The sequence below is a fragment of the Balaenoptera ricei genome, chromosome 6 (genome assembly GCF_028023285.1).
Source record: "Balaenoptera ricei isolate mBalRic1 chromosome 6, mBalRic1.hap2, whole genome shotgun sequence".
NCBI classification, from domain to species: domain Eukaryota; kingdom Metazoa; phylum Chordata; class Mammalia; order Artiodactyla; family Balaenopteridae; genus Balaenoptera; species Balaenoptera ricei.
In genome coordinates this window covers 29,690,519-29,709,280 of record NC_082644.1, presented here as the reverse complement: position 1 = coordinate 29,709,280, position 18,762 = coordinate 29,690,519, and the positions used below count along the sequence as shown (strand labels likewise).

The 18,762-nt window shown below is 36.6% G+C and overlaps 1 pseudogene; it reads left to right on the top strand.

The window, feature by feature from the left end:
* Positions 1–18,508, top strand: part of LOC132366932 (cyclin-dependent kinase 20-like) — a 48,282-nt pseudogene extending 29,774 nt beyond the window's left edge.
* The last annotated feature ends 254 nt before the right edge of the window (positions 18,509–18,762 follow it).

Genomic DNA, 18,762 nt, shown 5'->3' with positions numbered 1-18,762 from the left:
CTGACTCTGGCTTTCCCTGTGGTTTGGGAGGTGGGGTTCTTACCCTGGGCCAGGGTTTACTGGTGTGAATTCTCTGCAGGTGCCCCTTTCTTATCAGCTTGCCCTGGGGTAAGAGAGGGGGGTGGTCCTTAAAGGCTATCAGCTGTCAAACATCAAAAATGGAGTAAGTTATTATGATGCATTTCTGATGTTTGATGACTGACAGGTGCATGTTTCATTTCCCCGAACCTGAACTTGTATAAGTAGGCCATATGGTCCTCTGTGAGGCCTGCGTTCTAAATTGGCAGATGAAGGGAAGTTCTCTTGAATGACTTGCTCAAGAGCTTGGTGTTGTGTGTTTTTAAAGTGAAATGAGAGTCTTGGTCACTGTTGGTAATGTCTGGGTCTCCAAAGGGGATAGGAGTGCCTGCTATGTGCAGACATGTGTGACTATCATTTATATTTGGGGTGTTTGGGGGGCAAGAGGTCCTGAGGTCTTCCTACCAAACGGGAAAGCTTGGATGAGAATTTAGTTTTTGCATTGGCTGGCCACATGGCCATGCCACTGGCAATGGCCAAAGAGTGTAAACATGCTGGTTGTTTGCTGGGGCATCAAGGGCTAAGGTGACTGAGATGACAGCCTGAAGGTCAACCATTTGTGTGGACTGTTGTGTCTGTCCTTTATCAGGGACACCCGGTAAGGTACGGGCAGCAGCAGTGCTCTGGTGGGCCGTGTGGCATGGGACAGTGTCAGTGCTGTCTACACCACGAGAGACTTCCCTTTCTTGTCTACTCAGAGGGTGGCCTGGTCTAGTGTCATTGCCTGTGGCAAGGGTCTGAGGACAACAGGAAGCTACTTCCTCCTGCACCAGATGGCCAGGCCTGCCTTCATCCTGAAGATGTCATTTCTGTCTTAGCAAGGAGGCTTCAGTGGCTGTGTGGAGCCTGCAGGATGCTACCTCCACGTCCCAAGGCATAATACGTACCTGGGAACAGAGAGTCACCTGTGATCTGAACCTGAACCTGTGATCACCTCTGTCACCACTAGGGCCCAGATGTAGCCTGCAGCTTTCACTTTGATGGTGCGTTGTGCGGGGCTGAGGTCGGTAGGTTTTGTATCAGAAGCACTGATTTTCTTGAGGTTGCCCTGTCGGAGAATGGGGCAGGATCAACCCCCTACACAAAATTTGGCTCAGATTTGGAGACTGCTGACTTTACACATGCACCAGTGGGGTACGGAAAAGGGTATCCCCCCAAAATTCAGGTCTACCCAGAGCCTCAGAATGTGACCTTCTTTGGAAACGGTGCTGCTGCGATGTATTTATTTATTTATTTATTTACTTATTTATTTATTTAACATCTTTATTGCAGTATAATTGCTTTACAATGGTGTGTTAGTTTCTGCTTTATAACAAAGTGAATCAGCTGTACATACACATATACCCCCATATCTCCTCCCTCTTGCATCTCCCTGCCACCCTCCCTATTCTGCGATGTATTTAGTTAAGGATCTCAAGATGAAATCATCCTGGATTTAGTCTGGGCCCTTAATCTAACGGTATCTTGCTAAGAAGAGGAGAGGGCACAGAGACACACACAGAGAAGCCATGTGCAGATGCTGCAGACATTGGAGTGTGCTATTACATGCCAAGGAAAGCACTAGAACCTTCAGAGGAAGCAGAGCCCTGCTGGTACCTTGACTTTGGGCCTCTAGCCTCCAGAACTGTGAGGGAGTAAATTTTTGTTTTTTTAAGCCACCCTGTTTTGTTACTTCAGCCCTAGGAAATTAATACAAGACTCATCTAAAACAGAACACTTAAGGAGGATGGAATTAAAAGGCTGGGATAATGACAGGCGTTGGAGATGCTAACCAGAAGCAAGCTCACACAGCTGGTAATGTTAGACGAGAAGACCGGAAGATCAAAGTGTTTACTAGATCTTAGGGGTCATTTCAAAATAATAATTTGATCAGCCTCCCAGAAAGATACAGCGAGGCTAATTTTGAATGCACGTTAAAGTATGGCCTAAAATATATATGGAACAAAAATGTGTGGAATTTCAAGGAGAAATGGTTAAAGTTGCAAGCATCACGAGAAATTTCTGTTACCTGGCTAAAGAGAGATGATCTGGGCGGGCCCACTTTAATTCCATGAGTGCTTCAAAGGCAGAGAGTTTTCTCTGACTGGTCACAGAAGAGGAAGGCAGAGACTCACGGGTGCGGGGGCCTCCCGTGCTGGCTGCCAGGCTGTCGGTGGGCCTGAGGACAAGAATAGTCTCTGCCACCAGCCAGCAGGCAGGGAAACCTTAGTTCTGTAGCCACAGTGTCCTGGACTGCCAACGACCTGAATGGGGCCCCAGTGAGAACCCAGCACCTTGACGCCTTGGCTTAGCTTTGTGTGACTTCGTCTCACGGGTTATTGGGAAGATGATCTACATATAGGTCTGTGGCTCATTTCAAGTTAAATTATATTTGTGTGCATGGTCAGCGTCAGGGTTCATTTTTATTTACAAATGGGTATCCAGAATTTGTAGGAAAGACCATCCTTTCTTCATCAAATTATATCATCACCTTCGTTTGTCAAAATATCAAATGACTGTATGTGTTATATGTGTTATATGTTGAACATGTGGGTCAGTCTCCACTGATCTGTTTGTCTGTCCTCATGACAGTAACACAGGGTCTTGTTTCCCGCAGATTACAGTTAAGTCGTGACCTCCAGCATTTTCTTTTTTGGAAAATATATCCATTTCCATAAAATTTGTCAAGTCAGCTTGGAAATTTCTACAAAACTGCTTACTGGGATTTTGATTACTTTGAATCTATAGATTGATTTGGGGATAACTGACATCTTAATGTTTAGTCTTCTAAGCCATGAACATGGCATATATGACCCCATTTATATAGGCCTTCATTTATTTCTCTCAACAAAGTTTTGTAGGTTTAAGTGAACAGGGCTTGCACATATTTTGTTAAAATTATTCATAAGTATTTTTATACGATTTAAATGTTATTTTAAAATTTGATTTTCCAATATTTTCATTGCTAGTATACAGCATATATAGAAATACATAAATAATTGTATGATCAAGCCACCCAAGATGGCTCTTCTCTTGCTCGCTGTACAACCCCTGCCCGACCAGTCCTCCTTCATCTACACACTACTCACATCACCAACCTTCCCTCCTAATACATACTTGCCCCCGGCCCCAGCTAGTGATTGTTCTAATCTTTAGATCAGAGCACCTCCACGGTGATAGCTTATCAAAGGGACGGTGAGGGACGTGCCCCTCTGCTTGTTTCCCTGGTAACCGATGAGCCAACCTGATGTCAATTCCCCCTATAACCGGTGACCTCCCCGAGCCCTGGGAGCAAAGACTACTACCATGTCCTGCCCGCTGTCTGCCGCACACCGTGGAGTGTTGCTCCAGGACATGTAAGCTCCTCCATCCATTAAACCACTGATGTCTATGTCACTCACTTCAGGCTCTTTCTTCGGTCTCGAGGCTGGGCAAGTGCAGGGCTTGCAGGCCTGTAGGGTGCAACGCAACAGTAATACATAGGGGTATGTATAGTTTTGTATTTACAAAAAAATTTCTGTGCATACTATATGTAGCATACGTAGAAATCATTTGTGTATAAATATAAATAGAAATGCATTCGATTTTTGTATATTGACCCGTATTCAACTGCCTTGCTAAATTTACATATTAATTCTTTGTGTGTGTGTGTGTGTGTGTGTGTGTGTTTTGAGCACTTAGAGTAAATCTAATTTCTTTTTTTTAATAAACATCTTTATTGGAGCATAATTACAAGGTGTTAGTTTCTGCTGTATAACAAAGTGAATCAGCTATATGTATACATATATCCCCATTTCCCCTCTCTCTTGCATCTCCCTCCCACCCTCCCCATCCCACCGCTCTAGGTGGTCACAAAGCACCGAGCTGATCTCCCCGTGTAATCCAGCTGCTTCCCACTAGCTAGCTATTTTACGTTTGGTAGTGTATATATGTCCATGCCACTCTCTCACTTCGTCCCAGCTTATCCTTCCCCCTCCCCATGTCCTCAAGTCCATTCTCTACATCTGCGTCTTTATTCCTGTCCTGCCCCTAGGTTCTTCAGAACCTTTTTTTTTTTCTTCTTAGATTCCATATATATGTGTTACCATATGGTATTTGTTTTTCTCTTTCTGACTTACTTCACTCTGTATGACAGACTCTAGCTCCATCCACCTCACTACAAATAACTCAGTTTTGTTTCTTTTTATGGCTGAGTAATATTCCATTGTATATATGTGCCACATCTTCTTTATCCATTCATCTGTTGAGGGACACTTAGGTTGCTTCCATGTCCTGGCTATTGTAAATAAAGCTGCAATGAACATTGTGGTACATGACTCTTTTTGAATTATGGTTTTCTTAGGATACCTGCCCAATAGTGGGATTGCTGGGTCATATGGTAGTTCTATTTTTAGTTTTTTAAGGAACCTCCATACTGTTCTCCATAGTGGCTATATCAATTTACATTCCCACCAACAGTGCAAGAGTGTTCCCTTTTCTCCACACCCTCTCCAGCATTTATTGTTTGTAGATTTTTTGATGATGGCCATTGTGACCGGTGTGAGATGATATCTCATTGTCGTTTTGATTTGCATTTCTCTAATAATTAATGATGTTGAGCATTCTTTCATGTGTTTGTTGGCAATCTGTGTATCTTCTTTGGAGAAATGTCTATTTAGGTCTTCTGACCATTCTTGGATTGGGTTGTTTGTTTTTTTGATATTGAGCTGCATGAGCTGCTTGTAAATTTTGGAGATTAATCAATCCTTTGTCAGTTGCTTCATTTGAAAATATTTTTTCCCATTCTGAGGGTTGTCTTTTGGTCTTGTTTATGGTTTCCTTTGCTGTGCAAAAGCTTTTAACTTTCATTAGGTCCCATTTGTTTATTTTTGTTTCTATTTCCATTTCTCTAGGAGGTGGGTCAAAAAGGATCTTGCTGTGATTTATGTCATGGAGTGTTCTGCCTATGTTTTCCTCTAAGAGTTTCATAGTATCTGGCCTTCCATTTAGGTCTTTAATCCACTTTCAGTTTATTTTCATGTATGGTGTTAGGGAGCATTCTAATTTCATTCTTTTACATGTAGCTGTCCAGTTTTCCCAGCACCACTTATTGAAGAGGCTGTCTTTTCTCCACTGTATATGCTTGCCTCCTTTATCAAAGATAAGGTGACCATATGTGCCTGGGTTTATCTCTGGGCTGTCTATCCTGTTCCATTGATCTATATTTCTGTTTTTGTGCCAGTACCATACTGTCTTGATTACTGTAGCTTTGTAGTATAGTCTGAAGTCAGGGAGCCTGATTCCTCCAGCTCCGTTTTTCTTTCCCAAGATTGCTTTGGCTATTCAGTGTCTTTTGAGTTTCCATACAAATTGTGAGATTTTTTTGTTCTAGTTCTGTGAAAAATGCCAGTGGTAGTTTGATAAGGATTGCATTGACTCTGTAGATTGCTTTGGGTAGTAGAGTCATTTTCACAATGTTGATTCTTCCAGTCCAAGAACATGATATATCTCGAGTAATATAATTATATATGTATGTATTTTATATATATAATATATTAGAGTTAGATATATTTATAAATATAAAATATATCATAATTATGTTATTTATATAATAAATATAAAATAAATACATTTATATTATAATTATATATATATAAATATATTATATAATATATATATTTTTTATATATAAAAATATATATACTTTGTGGTATAAAATTGGTTAAAGCAGTCAGAAAATAACTACCCATAAGGAATAGATTTATAATTTAACTACATTAAAATGTAAAAGTTCTGTACATTAAAACACTATTTAAAAATTGAAAGATAAAGTAATGAGTGTCAGAGAATATTTTCTAAAGTTATAAACAATAAAGGATTAAAATGTATATACATATATATTTTTTAAATTTAAACATATAATTTTAAATCTCTGATTCAATAGGAAGGCAGGCAATGTATAGAAAATAGGTGGTGCTTCATAATAGAGAAAATAAAAATGGCCAAAAAGATATGAAAATTTACTTAAAATCATTATTATTCAAGGAAGTGCATATTAAACTATGGTGAGATACCACTCTATCCCCTCAGACTGGCAAACATTAAAAACCTTTAGAATTATGAGTGTTGTTGAGGATATGTCACAACAAGAACTCATTCAGCACTGGAGGCAGTGCATATTAATCCGTCCCTTTGGAAAACAAGTTGTTATTAAATGGTAAAGTGGTGATATTCCTATCACCACCCCTAGGAATATATAACTTTGAGAAGCTCATGCGCACATGAACCATGACAGTATGAACAAGATTGTTCATAAAAGCAAGCATAGTAGTCCCAAATTAGAAACAACCCAAGTAATCATAAATAGTAAAATGGATAAATATGCTGCAGTAGAGTCATACAATGGAAATATTCTACAGAAATGCAAGTAAACAAACTAGAGCTCCATACAACAACATTGATGAATCTTACAAAAGGTTGAACAGAAGAAGGCATAAAAAAGTAAATCTATGATTCCATAGATTCCATTTATATGCAACTCAGAAATAAGCAAAACTAACTTGTATTGTTTAGAGATGTAAACATAGGAGATAAAATCATAAAGCAAAGCAGAGAAATGATCACTATGACAATCAAGATTGTGATTGCACATAAACTGGAGCAAGAGGGTTTTGATCATGAAAGAACACTCATATTCTTTTTGGGGACCTGCAATTTTTAATTTCTTAAGCTGGGTAGTAATTACATTAGTGTTTGCTTTATAATACTTTGTTAAATTGTACATCTATGTTTTGTTTGCTTTTGCACATACATTGTGTTTAACAATAAAAATTTTTACATTATATATTACTTATATGTTGTAAAAAGATTTACCACAAAATTCAACAGTTTAAGTAGGCAAATACTTATTATCTCACACATTTTCTGAAGGCCAGGGCTTTGTGAGTATCTTAGCCGGGTGGCCTTGGGGTCAAGCCATTGGCCAGGGCTGTAGTCATATGGCTTGACTGGGGCCGGAGGATCCACTTCCATGAAAGTTCACACACATGTCTGTTGGTTGGGGGCCTCAGCTCCTTACCATGTGGGCCACTTCACAGGGCTGCTTGAGTGTCCTTACCACATGACAGCTGACTTCCTCCAGAGTGAATGATTCAAGAGAGAAAGAGAAGAGAGCAATGCCTTTCATAACCTAGTATCAGAAGTCAAACATTGTCAATTTGCCACATTCTATTCATTAAAAGGAAGTCATTAAAGTCCAGTCCATGATGAAGATAGAGGAATTAAACTCCATCTCTTCAAGGGAATGGTATCAGAGTATTTGTGGACATATTTTAAATCACCATAAATTTTATCAGAAGTCTACTATAAACAAATTCAATGTAGAGTACCTATATTAGGAAAAGTATTTGCAACATACAGGAAAGCAAAATGACTTAATCTATTATAAATGAGGATAAGAACTCAATATACACACTGAAAAAAGACATGAAAAAATTCTAATGAGCATATAAGAGGAAAAATATAAACATTGCTAGTGAAAATGAAAATCTGAGTTGTTACAGCTTTTCTGGAAGAAATGTCACATATATTGTATATTAGTGTGGAGACTTAAACCACTTAATATACGAAGAATTTATTTCTTTAAAAGGGAATAAAGACACAGACCTACTAGAGAATGGACTTGAGGATACGGGGAGGGGGAAGGGTAAGCTGGGACAAAGTGAGAGAGTGGCATGGACATATATACACTACCAAACGTAAAATAGATAGCTAGTGGGAAGCAGCCGCATAGCACAGGGAGATCAGCTCGGTGCTTTGTGACCACCTAGAGGGGTGGGATAGGGAGGGTAGGAGGGAGGGAGATGCAAGAGGGAAGAGATATGGGGACATATGTATATGTATAACTGATTCACTTTGTTATAAAGCAGAAACTAACACACCACTGTAAAGCAATTATACTCCAATAAAGATGTTTAAAAAAAAAAGGGACCAATATGTATAAAATATGTATGGAGATGTTTATTTTACATTATTTGTAGAAGAAAAAAGCTGAAACAAATGGAATGACCAATAAGTACAGAAATGTTTGAATACATTATGACACATCCATGATGTGAAAACATTTTTAAAACTTTCTATTGACAAATAGTGTACATACAGAAAAGTGCAATATTGCATGCATAAAGCCCAAAGAAATATCACTATCTGGTCATACTCATGATATCAGCATTCTAATCAAGAAAGAGAACAAGGCCAGAACCCCCAAAGCCCTCTCAGCTTCCTTGTAGTCTCAAACTTCTCTGAGTAACCACTATCCTGACATCTGAGAACATAGATTAATGTTGCTTTTTTTGGTACTTTGCATGCGTGAAATCATATAGTATGTTATGTGGTATATTATATAGTTGACACTTGAACGACACTGCTTTGAACTGTGGGTTCACTTATATGTGGGTATTTTTCAATAGTAAATAGTATAGTACTACGCAGTCGGTGGTTGGTTGAATCTGCAGATGCAGAGGAACCAGGGATATGGAGAGTTGACTATAAGTTATACATGGCTTAACTCCCATGTTGTTCAAGGGTCAACTGTAGTTTTATTTTCCTTTGTATTCTATTTGTCAGATTCATCCATACTACATGTAGTTATAGGTAATTGATTCTCATTGCTGCATAGTACTTTATTGTGTCTCAACTCATTTATCCACAACAGTTTTAACAGGTATTTAGTTTCCAGCTTGGGACTATTATGATTAGTGCTATGAATATTCTAGTACATGTCTTTTGGTAAATAAATGTGCATATTTCTGATAGATATATACCTAGGAGCAGAATTGCTGGGTCATAGGATATGCATGTGTTTGGCTTTAGTAGACTCTGCCAAGCAGTATTCCAAAGTGGGTTGGACCAATTTATGCTCCCAGTAAGAGTGTATGAGATTTACTGTTGGTCCACATTCATACCAACACTTGCTTTTTCCATGTTTTAGATTTCAGCTTTTGGATGTGTGTCATGAAGTGGTTCTCATAGATTTTCTTCTAGAAGCCTAATTGTTTTTTCTTCACATTTAGGTATGCAATCCATATGGAATTGATTTTTATGTATGGTATGAGGTAAGTGTCAGGTCACACTTATTTTTTCATATGGATATTCAATTGACCCAGCACCACTTATTGAAAAGATCCATCTTTACCATACTATTTTGATGATAATATATATATATATATGATATATATTTTTCGTATAGTTTGAAATCAGGGACCGTGATACCTCCAACTTTTGTTTTCTTATCAAGGTTGTTTTGACTATTTGGGTCTTTTGTGTGGAAAGATACACTGTGTTCATGAATTGGAAGAATTAATATTGGTAAAAATGACCATACTACCCAAGGCAATCTGCAGATTCAGTGCAATCCCTTTCAAAATACCAACAGCATTTTTCACAGAACTGCAATAAATTATTCTAAAATGTGTATGAAAACACAGAAGACACAGAATAATCAAAACAATCTTGACAAAGCTGGAGGTATCATGCTCCCTGATCTTAAACTATACTACAAAGCTACAGTCATCAAAACAGTATGGTACTGGCACAAAAATAGATACATAAATCGTTAGAACAGAATAGAGAGCCCAGAATTAAACCCACACTTATATGGGCAATTCCTCTATGCCAAAGTAGGCAAAAATATACAATGGGGAAAAGATAGTGTCTTCACTAATTGGTGTTGGATAAACTGGACAGCTCCACAAAAAAGAATCAAACTGGACTACTTTCTCACACCATAAAAAAAAAAAAAAAACCAAAAAACTCAAAATGGATTAAAGCCTCAAACGTAAGACCTGAAAACATAAAACATCTAGAAAAACATAGTCAGTACACTCTTTGACATTGGTCTTAGCAATATTTTTTTGGATATGTGTCTTCAGGCAAGGGAAACAAAAGCAAAAATAAACAAATGGGACTACATCAAACCAAAAAGCTTTTGTATAGCAAAGGAAACTTTTAACAAAATGAAAAAAACAGCATGCTGAATAGGAGAAGGTATTTGCAAATGATATCCAATAAGGGGTTAATACCCAAAGTATACAAAGAACTCATATAACCCAAAAGAACTCATATAACCCAATACCAATTGAAAAATTTGCAGAGGACCTAAATAGACATTTTTCCAAAGACATACATAAGGCCAACAGACACATGAAAAGATGTTCAGCATTACTAAATATCAGGGGAATGCAAATCAAAACCACAATGAGCTATCACCTCACACCTGTCAGAATGGCTATTACAAAAAGACAAGAAATAACAAGTGTTGGTAAGGATGTAGAGAAAAGGGAACCCTTGTGCACTGTTGGTGGTACAAATTGGCGTAGCCACTATGGAAAACAATATGGAGGTTCCTCAAAAAGTTAAAAATAGAACTACTATATGATCCAGCAATTCCACTTCGGGTATTTTTCCAAAGAAAACAAAAACATTAATTAGAAAAAATATATGCATCCCTATGTTTATTGCAGCACTACTTACGAGAGGCAAGATATGGAAACAACCTAAGTGTCCATCAATAGATAAATGGATAAAGATGTGGTATATTATACACAGTGGAATATTACTCAGCTGTAAAAAAGAATGAGATCTTTTGTGATTTTGATGTGACAACATGGATTGACCTAGAGGTTATTATGCTAAGTGAAATAAGTCAGGCAGAGAAAGAAAAATGATGTATGATTTTAACTTATATGTGGAATGTAAAAAACAAAGCAAATGAACAAATGAACAAAATAGAAACAGTCTCTTAGATACAGAGAAGAAATAGTGGTTGCCATAAGGTAGGGGGTGGGGGGGTTGAGTAAAATAGGTGAAGGAGATTAAGAGGTGTAAACTTCCAGCTGCAATATAAATGAGTTGTGAGGATGAAATGTACAGCATGTGGAATATAATCAGTAATATTGTAATATCTTTGTATAGTAATGTACTGTAACTAGATTTATCATAGTAACATTTTCTAATGTATAGAAATATTGAATCACTATGTTGTACACCTGGAACTAACATAGTGTTGTAGGTCAATTATACTTCAATTTAAAAAAAAAAAAAACTAGTTCTCTGAAAAGATCAATAGAGCTGATGAGCCTCTAGCCAGGCTAACTAAGAAAAAAAGAGAGAAAATACAAATTAGTAACATCCAAAATAAAGGAGGGACATTACTACAGATCCCATGGATAGTAGAAGGATAATCAAGGAATACTATGAACAACACTATGGCCACAAATTTGATAACCAAGATTAAATGGAGTAATTCCTTGAAAGACACATCTGCCAAAACTCACACAAGAAGAAAGAGATGCTGAATAGGCCTGTATCTATTAAATAAATTGAATCAACAATTAATAACCTTCCAAAACAGAAAGCAGCAGGCTCAGATAGGTTCACTGGTGAATTCAAACATTTAAGGAAGAAATTATGCCAATTTTATACAATCTCTTCCAGAAGATAGACACAGAGGGGAAACCTCCTAACTCATTATATGAGGCCAGCATTACCCTAAAACCAAAACCAGATAGTCTTTAAAAGAAAACTACAGACCAATATCTCTCATGAACACAAATGCAAAAATCCTCAACAAAACATTAGCAAATCAAAACCAAAAATGTATGAAAAGAATTATACACCATGACCATGTGAGATTTATCCCAGGTATGCAAAGTTGGTTTATCATTTGGAAATCCATTAATATAATCTATCACATCAACAGTCTAAAGAAGAAAAATCACATGATCATATCAATAGATACAGAAAAAGTATTTGACAAAATCCAATACTCATTCTTGATAAAAACTCTTAGCAAGCTAGGAATAGAGGGGAACTCTCTCAAATTGATAAAGACCATCTATACAAAATCGATAGCTAACATTATACTTAATGATGAGAAACTAAGTTTTTCCACTAAAAGCAGGAACAAGGCAGATGTCCTCTCTCACCACTCCTTTTCAACATCATACCAGAAGTTCTAGATAACTCAATAATACCAAAAAGGGAAATAAAAGTTATACAGAGTGTAAAAGAAGAAATAAAACTATCTTTGTTCATGGATGACATGATTGTCTATATAGAAAACAAAAGAATTAACAACAAAATTTCTGGAACTAATAAGTTATTACAGCAAATTTGGAAGATGTAAGGTTAATGTACAAAAGGTTAACACTTTCCTTATCCCAGCAATAAACAAGTAGAATTTTAAATTAAAAACATATTGCCATTTACATTAACACAAATACTTAGGTGTAAATCTAACAAAATACGTACAAGATCTATATGAGGAAAACTACAAAATTCTGATGAAACAAATTTTAAAAAGAACTAAATAAGTATAGAGATATTTCATGTTCATGGATGGGAAAACTCAATTTTGTCAAGATGTTGGTTCTTCATAACTTGATTTATAGATTCAATGCAATCCCTATTAAAATGCCAGCATGTTATTTTGTGGATGTCAACTAAGTGATTCTAAAGTATATCTGGAGTGGCAAAAGACCCAGAATAGCCAGTATTGAAGGAGAAGAACAAAGCAGAAGGACTGACACTGCCTGACTTCAAGACTTACAATAAAGCTATAGTAACCAAGTGTGGTGTTGGTGATAGAACAGTTAAATAGACCATTGGAACAGAATAAAGAGCCCAGAAAGAGACTCACATAAATATCACTATATTTCTGTGAAAATATCACTGATCTTGATGAAATACAACGGTAAAATGGAGAAAAGACACTCTCTTCAACAAATGGTGCTGGAACAACTAGACAGCCACATATTAAAAAACATAAGAATCTAGAGACAGACCTTTCAAAAAAATTAATTGAAAATGGATGATAGACCTTAATATAAAATGCAAAATTATAAAACTCCTAGGAGTTAACACAGAAAAATTCTAGATGGCTTTTGGTATGGTGATAACTTTTCAGATACAACACCAAAGGTATGGTCTGTGAAAGAAATAATTGATAAGGTGGACTCATAAAAATTAAAAAAAAGAAAAACCTTCTGCTCTGTGAAAGACACTGTCAAGAGAATAAGAAAACAGCCACAGACTGCGAGAAAATATTTGCAAAAGATTTATCCAATGAAGGACTGTAATTCACAATATACAAAGAACTCTTAAAATTAAATAATAAGAAAATGAACATCCTGATTTAAACATGGGCAAAAAACCTGAACAGATACATCATTGAGGAAGATAAAGAGATAACAAAATAGCATACAAAAAATGCTCAACATTATATGTCATTAGGAAATTGCAAATTAAAACAATAGTAAGATACCACTACACACCTATCAGAATGGCCAAAATCTGTAACACTGACAACACCAAATGCTGACAAGGATGTGGAGCAAGAGGAACTCTCATTCATTGCTAGTGGGAATGCAAAATGGTACCACCACTTTGGAAGACAGTTAAGCACTTTCTTACAAAGCTAAACATACTCCGACCATATGATCCAGCAATTGCACTACTTGGCATTTACCCAAAGGAATTGAAAAGTTATGAACCTGCACGTGGATGTTTATAGCATCTTTATTCATAATTGCAAAAACTTAAAAGCAACCAAGTTGTCCTTCATTAAGTGAATAAATAAATAAACTGTGAAACATCCAGGCAATGGAATATTATTCAGCACTAAAAAGAAGTGAGCTTTCAAGCCATGAAAAGACATAGAAGAAACTTAAATGCCTATTACTAAGTGAAAGAAGACAATCTGAAATGGCTACGCACTGTATGGTTCCAATATATGAAATTCTAGATAAGGTAAAATTATGCAGACAGTAAAAAAGAACAGTGGTTTCCAGGGGTTCAGAAGGAGGGAGGAATAAATAAATTTGTGGAGCACACAGGATTTCTAGGGCAGTGTACCTGTTCTGTATGATACTATAATGGTGATACATGTCATTATGCATTTGTCAAAACCCACAGGGTGAACCTTGATGAACTTTTGGTGATAATGATGTGTCAATGTAGGTTGATTATCAAATAACCTGCAAATGTACTCTCTGGTATGAGACATTGGTAGTGGGGGAAGCTGTGTGTGTGTTGGGGCAGGGGGTAACTTTTATACTGTCTCCTCAATTTTCCTATGAATATAAAATAAATAGAGCTTCTTAAGAAAATATTTTCAAATTAAAAGATAGAAAAGGAGAGATTCCTAACTCATTTCTGAGGCTAGTATTAGCCTTAAAAGGCCTTGTAAGAAAGTTACAAATCAATATCCCTTATGAAAATAGACATAAAATTTTCTAATAAAATTATAGCAAATTAAATCCAGAAATTTATAAAAGGAATAATACATCACAACCAAGTGGGGGTTTTCTTGTGATGCAAAGCTAGTTAAACAGACAGAGATCATTGATGCAATCCACTATATTAATCAACTAAAGGATGATTTGGCAATTGTTTTTCAGTAAAGAACCAGATAGTAAATAGGTTAGGCTTTGTGGGTGACATACAGTTTTTATAGCATATTCTTCTTCTTTTTACAATACTTTAAACATGTGAAAAAATCATTTTTTGGCTTGTGGCCTCTAAAGAAACAGTCAATGGGCAGGATTTGGCCTGTGAGTCACAGTATGCTGACCCCTGGACTAAAATAATTAAAACCACATGATTATATCAATTGATACAGAAAAAGAACTTGAAAAATTCAACATCCATTCAACATTAAAACTCTAGTAAATTAGGAATAGAAAGCATCTACAAAAAAATTCTATAGCTAACATCATAGTTAGTAGTGAAAGATTTAATGTTTTACCCCACGATCAAGAACAAAGCAAAGATTATATATTTTTACCACTCCTATTCAACACCATAGGTTGGTTGACAAGCCAGTGTGATAAAGCAAGGGGAAAAAAGCTTAGAGATTGGAAAGGATGACATGATTGTTAAAGTAGAAATCTCCAGAATCTATTTTAAAAGCTACTGGAATGAATAAGTAAATGTAGCAAAGTTACATAATAAAAGGTCAATGCACAAAAATTAAAATGTAATTTATATAATATTAATGAAAAATAGGAAACCAAATCTGTTTTTTAAATACCATTTACAATAGCTTCTTTTTAAAAAAGGAAATACTTTGATATAAATCTAACAAATGTGCAGGAGCTGTACACTTAAAACTAAAAAAAGCTAATGAAAGAAATCAAAGGATGTCTAAAAAATCTAAATAAATGGAGAGATATATCATGCTCATGGATTGAAAGACTCAATATAGTTAAAATGTCAATTCTTTAAAAAATGATCTATAGATTAACACAATTCCAATGCAAATCCCAGCATCACTCACTGTATATATTGACAAGTTAACTTTAAACTCTTTATAGAAAGTCATAGGAATTAGAGTAGCCAAAATAAATTTGAAAAGAAAAAAATTTGACTTTAAGACTTACTGTAAAGTCACAGTTATTAAGACAGTGTGGTAATGGTGAGATGATAGACACGTAGATCAATGGAACAGAACAGAGAGTCCAGGTATGAATCCACGCAAATACAGGCTTTTTTACTAAGGTAAAATTTACATGAAATGAAATTCATCATGTTAACCATTTTTAAGAGTACAATTCAGTGCTATCGTTAGTACTAAGGTCCGTAGTAATTTCCTCACTTTCATTTCTGATTTTAGTAATTTGAGTTTTTCTCTTTTTTGGTCACTCTAGCTAAAGGTTTGTCAATTTTGTTGCTCTTTTAAAATAAATTTGGTTCATTTATTTTCCCTCTTGTTTTTCTATTCTCTATTTATCTCCACCCTAATATTTATTATTTCCTTCCTTGTACTAGTTTTGTGTTTAGTTTGCTCTTCTTTTTCTAGTGCTTTACGGTGCAAAGTTAGGTGACTGATTTGAGATATTTTTTAATGTAGGCATTTAAAGCTATAAATTTCCCTCTGAACTTATCTCACTGCATCCCATTAAGTTTTGGTATAGCATGTTTATGTTTTTGTTTTCATTTGTCTTAAGGTATTTTCTAACTTCTCTTGCAATCTTTTCTTTGGCCCATTCGTTGTTTAAGAGTGTGTTGTTAGTGTGCACATATTTGTGAATTTTCCAGTTTTCCTTCTGTTAGTGTCAGGGCAATTTCATAAGAATTTCTTGACTTACTTGGGCAAGGGAAGAAATTCATGAGTAGACCAGAAGAAGCAGAAATTTTGTGGAATGGATTCTGGCTCTCTTCACAGGGCTACTTTTTTCAACATTTAATAAAATAAGGTTATATTTTACTGAAATGACTCTCGCCAGCATTGACAGTGACAACTACAGGGAAACTTAATTTTTGATCCTGAGATGGGGGGGAGGAGAAAAGGTCGACTAGAGACCTGCCTTCTCCCATAAGAATGAGAGATGATAATACAGATGCTCATTCCTTCTACTCCAGCAATAAGATGTAAACCTTGCATTTGGTATGGTCTGGAAATAGAGCACTTTGTTTAGTCAGATATGACTGTTGTCAGAAAGTTACATACTTTCGTTTAAAATGCCAACTTTTCTACGTTTCACACTAGTAAAGGCACATTTAAGTTGATTTTATTTATAACGGTCATGAGATAATGATAGCTGTAGTACCATAGTTCATTTCACCGCATCTCCAATTCCTAGAAATTCGACTTCATAGAAATGCCCAATGAACAACTGACTGGTAGCAGTTTAATGGTTCTCCTGTGAGACCTCTTAGAACTGATTTCAGATTGGAAGTATTACTACAGTGAGAAGTGAATTACTATAATACCTTTTCTGTTGGCTAACATTTTACAAATTCTTCTCTGAAGGGTTTCGCAGATGTGATTTCAGGATGGAGTTGGAAAAGTGAGAGTCCACTACTGCAGAAGAAACAAAAGGACAGGTTCCTCTTCAGCTATATAATACCATAAATAAATGATCATATTTGCCACTTTTTGAAATTACAATGGCTATCCTCAAGGGGAAATTGGAAGAGGTGGATTTCGAATTGCCAAAATATCTTGGCCTGTTTTTAGTTTCCTGAACAAGGTGCTGAGCTAGAGGAGCTCTGAAGTCCATTGCATCTCAAGGTTTTTAGTCTCCCTGACCAGAGAGCACAAGGGAAGCCGGCAGCCATTTCGGGGCTGATGGAGGTGTGCTGGGTTTACAGATGCCAAGCTGGCAAGCCCCAAGCTGGCTCCATGGGGTGAGCCTCTGCTCTCAGTTCATGCTGGAAGCCACCCCCAATTAGGACATAACCTGCACTGAGGTTAATTACTGAGGATATGGGTACCCTGTGGGTATTTTCAGAAATGCCGAAGTTCACACACTGTGGTTGTTTGACTGTAATGGCTAATAAACTTTAACAATGTTTTTGCAAGGAACTTTATGATGAACACCATACTAGGCTGATTGTATGGCATTGTTAATGGTGTCTTCATGAAATTTATTACATATATTTATTTACTCATGAACTATTAATAATTTATGGGACATCATATTTGCTTTCTAATCCTAGTGATATTGTTTCCTACCAGAACAAAAAATTAATTCTGTGTCAAAGAAGCCTTGGTTTGATTAGATTCTTATGGAAATACTCAATACTGATAATCCTCTAACAGATGTATTCTCACCAATTTTTCTTCTATTATGAAAAATTGTGTCACATGTTATATTTATATACAAAGTGTGTGTGTGTATAGAGACAGAGAGGTTGGATTTCAACTTTCAGAAGTGACCTAAATTTGTTTTTATTCTCATTTTGTATTATACAACTCTAAGCCATTATTAATATTTTACTTCATTTTAAAGTAAAAATAAAATGATGGTGTTGGTTTTGAGGCTTCAAGTTGTCTCAGGGATTGAGGCAGGAGGTAGATGGGTCCCAGGCTGAACAGTTTCTCCCCTGTGGACAGGAACTCCATAATAGCAGGAACCCCATAAAAGCAGGATGATGGAGGAGGTTGGGCCCTGCTCAGATAAGAGATAAAAGACCACATGTTCCTCATTCTTGAAGTCAAGGAGACCTTCTCGACTATACATGCACAGAAAGGCTCCATGGAGGTCAAAAAGGGAGGGGGGGGGCCACCCCATAGTAAGTGATGTCAACTACCTATAGGCCTCTTCACCAGAATCCAACTTGGCTAAGAGATGCGCACGCACACGTGGGAGGACCCTGAGATAAACCAAATACAGACTCAGAACCAGGCAAAGCAAGATGATTGGTCTAAGGAAACCCAGAAGAAATGCCCCATAAAAGTGATACAAACTACCACGAGGGTGCGACTCTCTCTCTGAGCCCACCTGTGTGTCCATCCACATGTACTGTACTCTTTTCCTCCTAATAAACACTTTACTTGTTTCACTACTTTCCGTCTCTATGTGGAAATTCATTTCCACACAGCTGATGGGCCAGGGACTTGTCACTGGCCACTGGTCCCTGGCAGTGTGGTGGCTAGGATTCAGCGCTCTCACTGCCATTGCCCGACCTCAGTCTCTGCCTGGAAACCGAAATCCTGCTTCAAGCCGCTACAGGCCAAGGCCACCTGCGATCAGGATGATGCTGTTTTACCAAACAAACATTCTTTTCACGTTAACAGGTTTAAAAATTGCTCAATATCAAAGTATTTCTTCAAGTCATCCTTTAAGAAATTAGATTTCCCCACAAATGCAGAACTTTGAATTCCAGCATATAATTTATTAAATTCTTTTTTCATACTTGAAATAATCACAAGAGTTGGTGGAT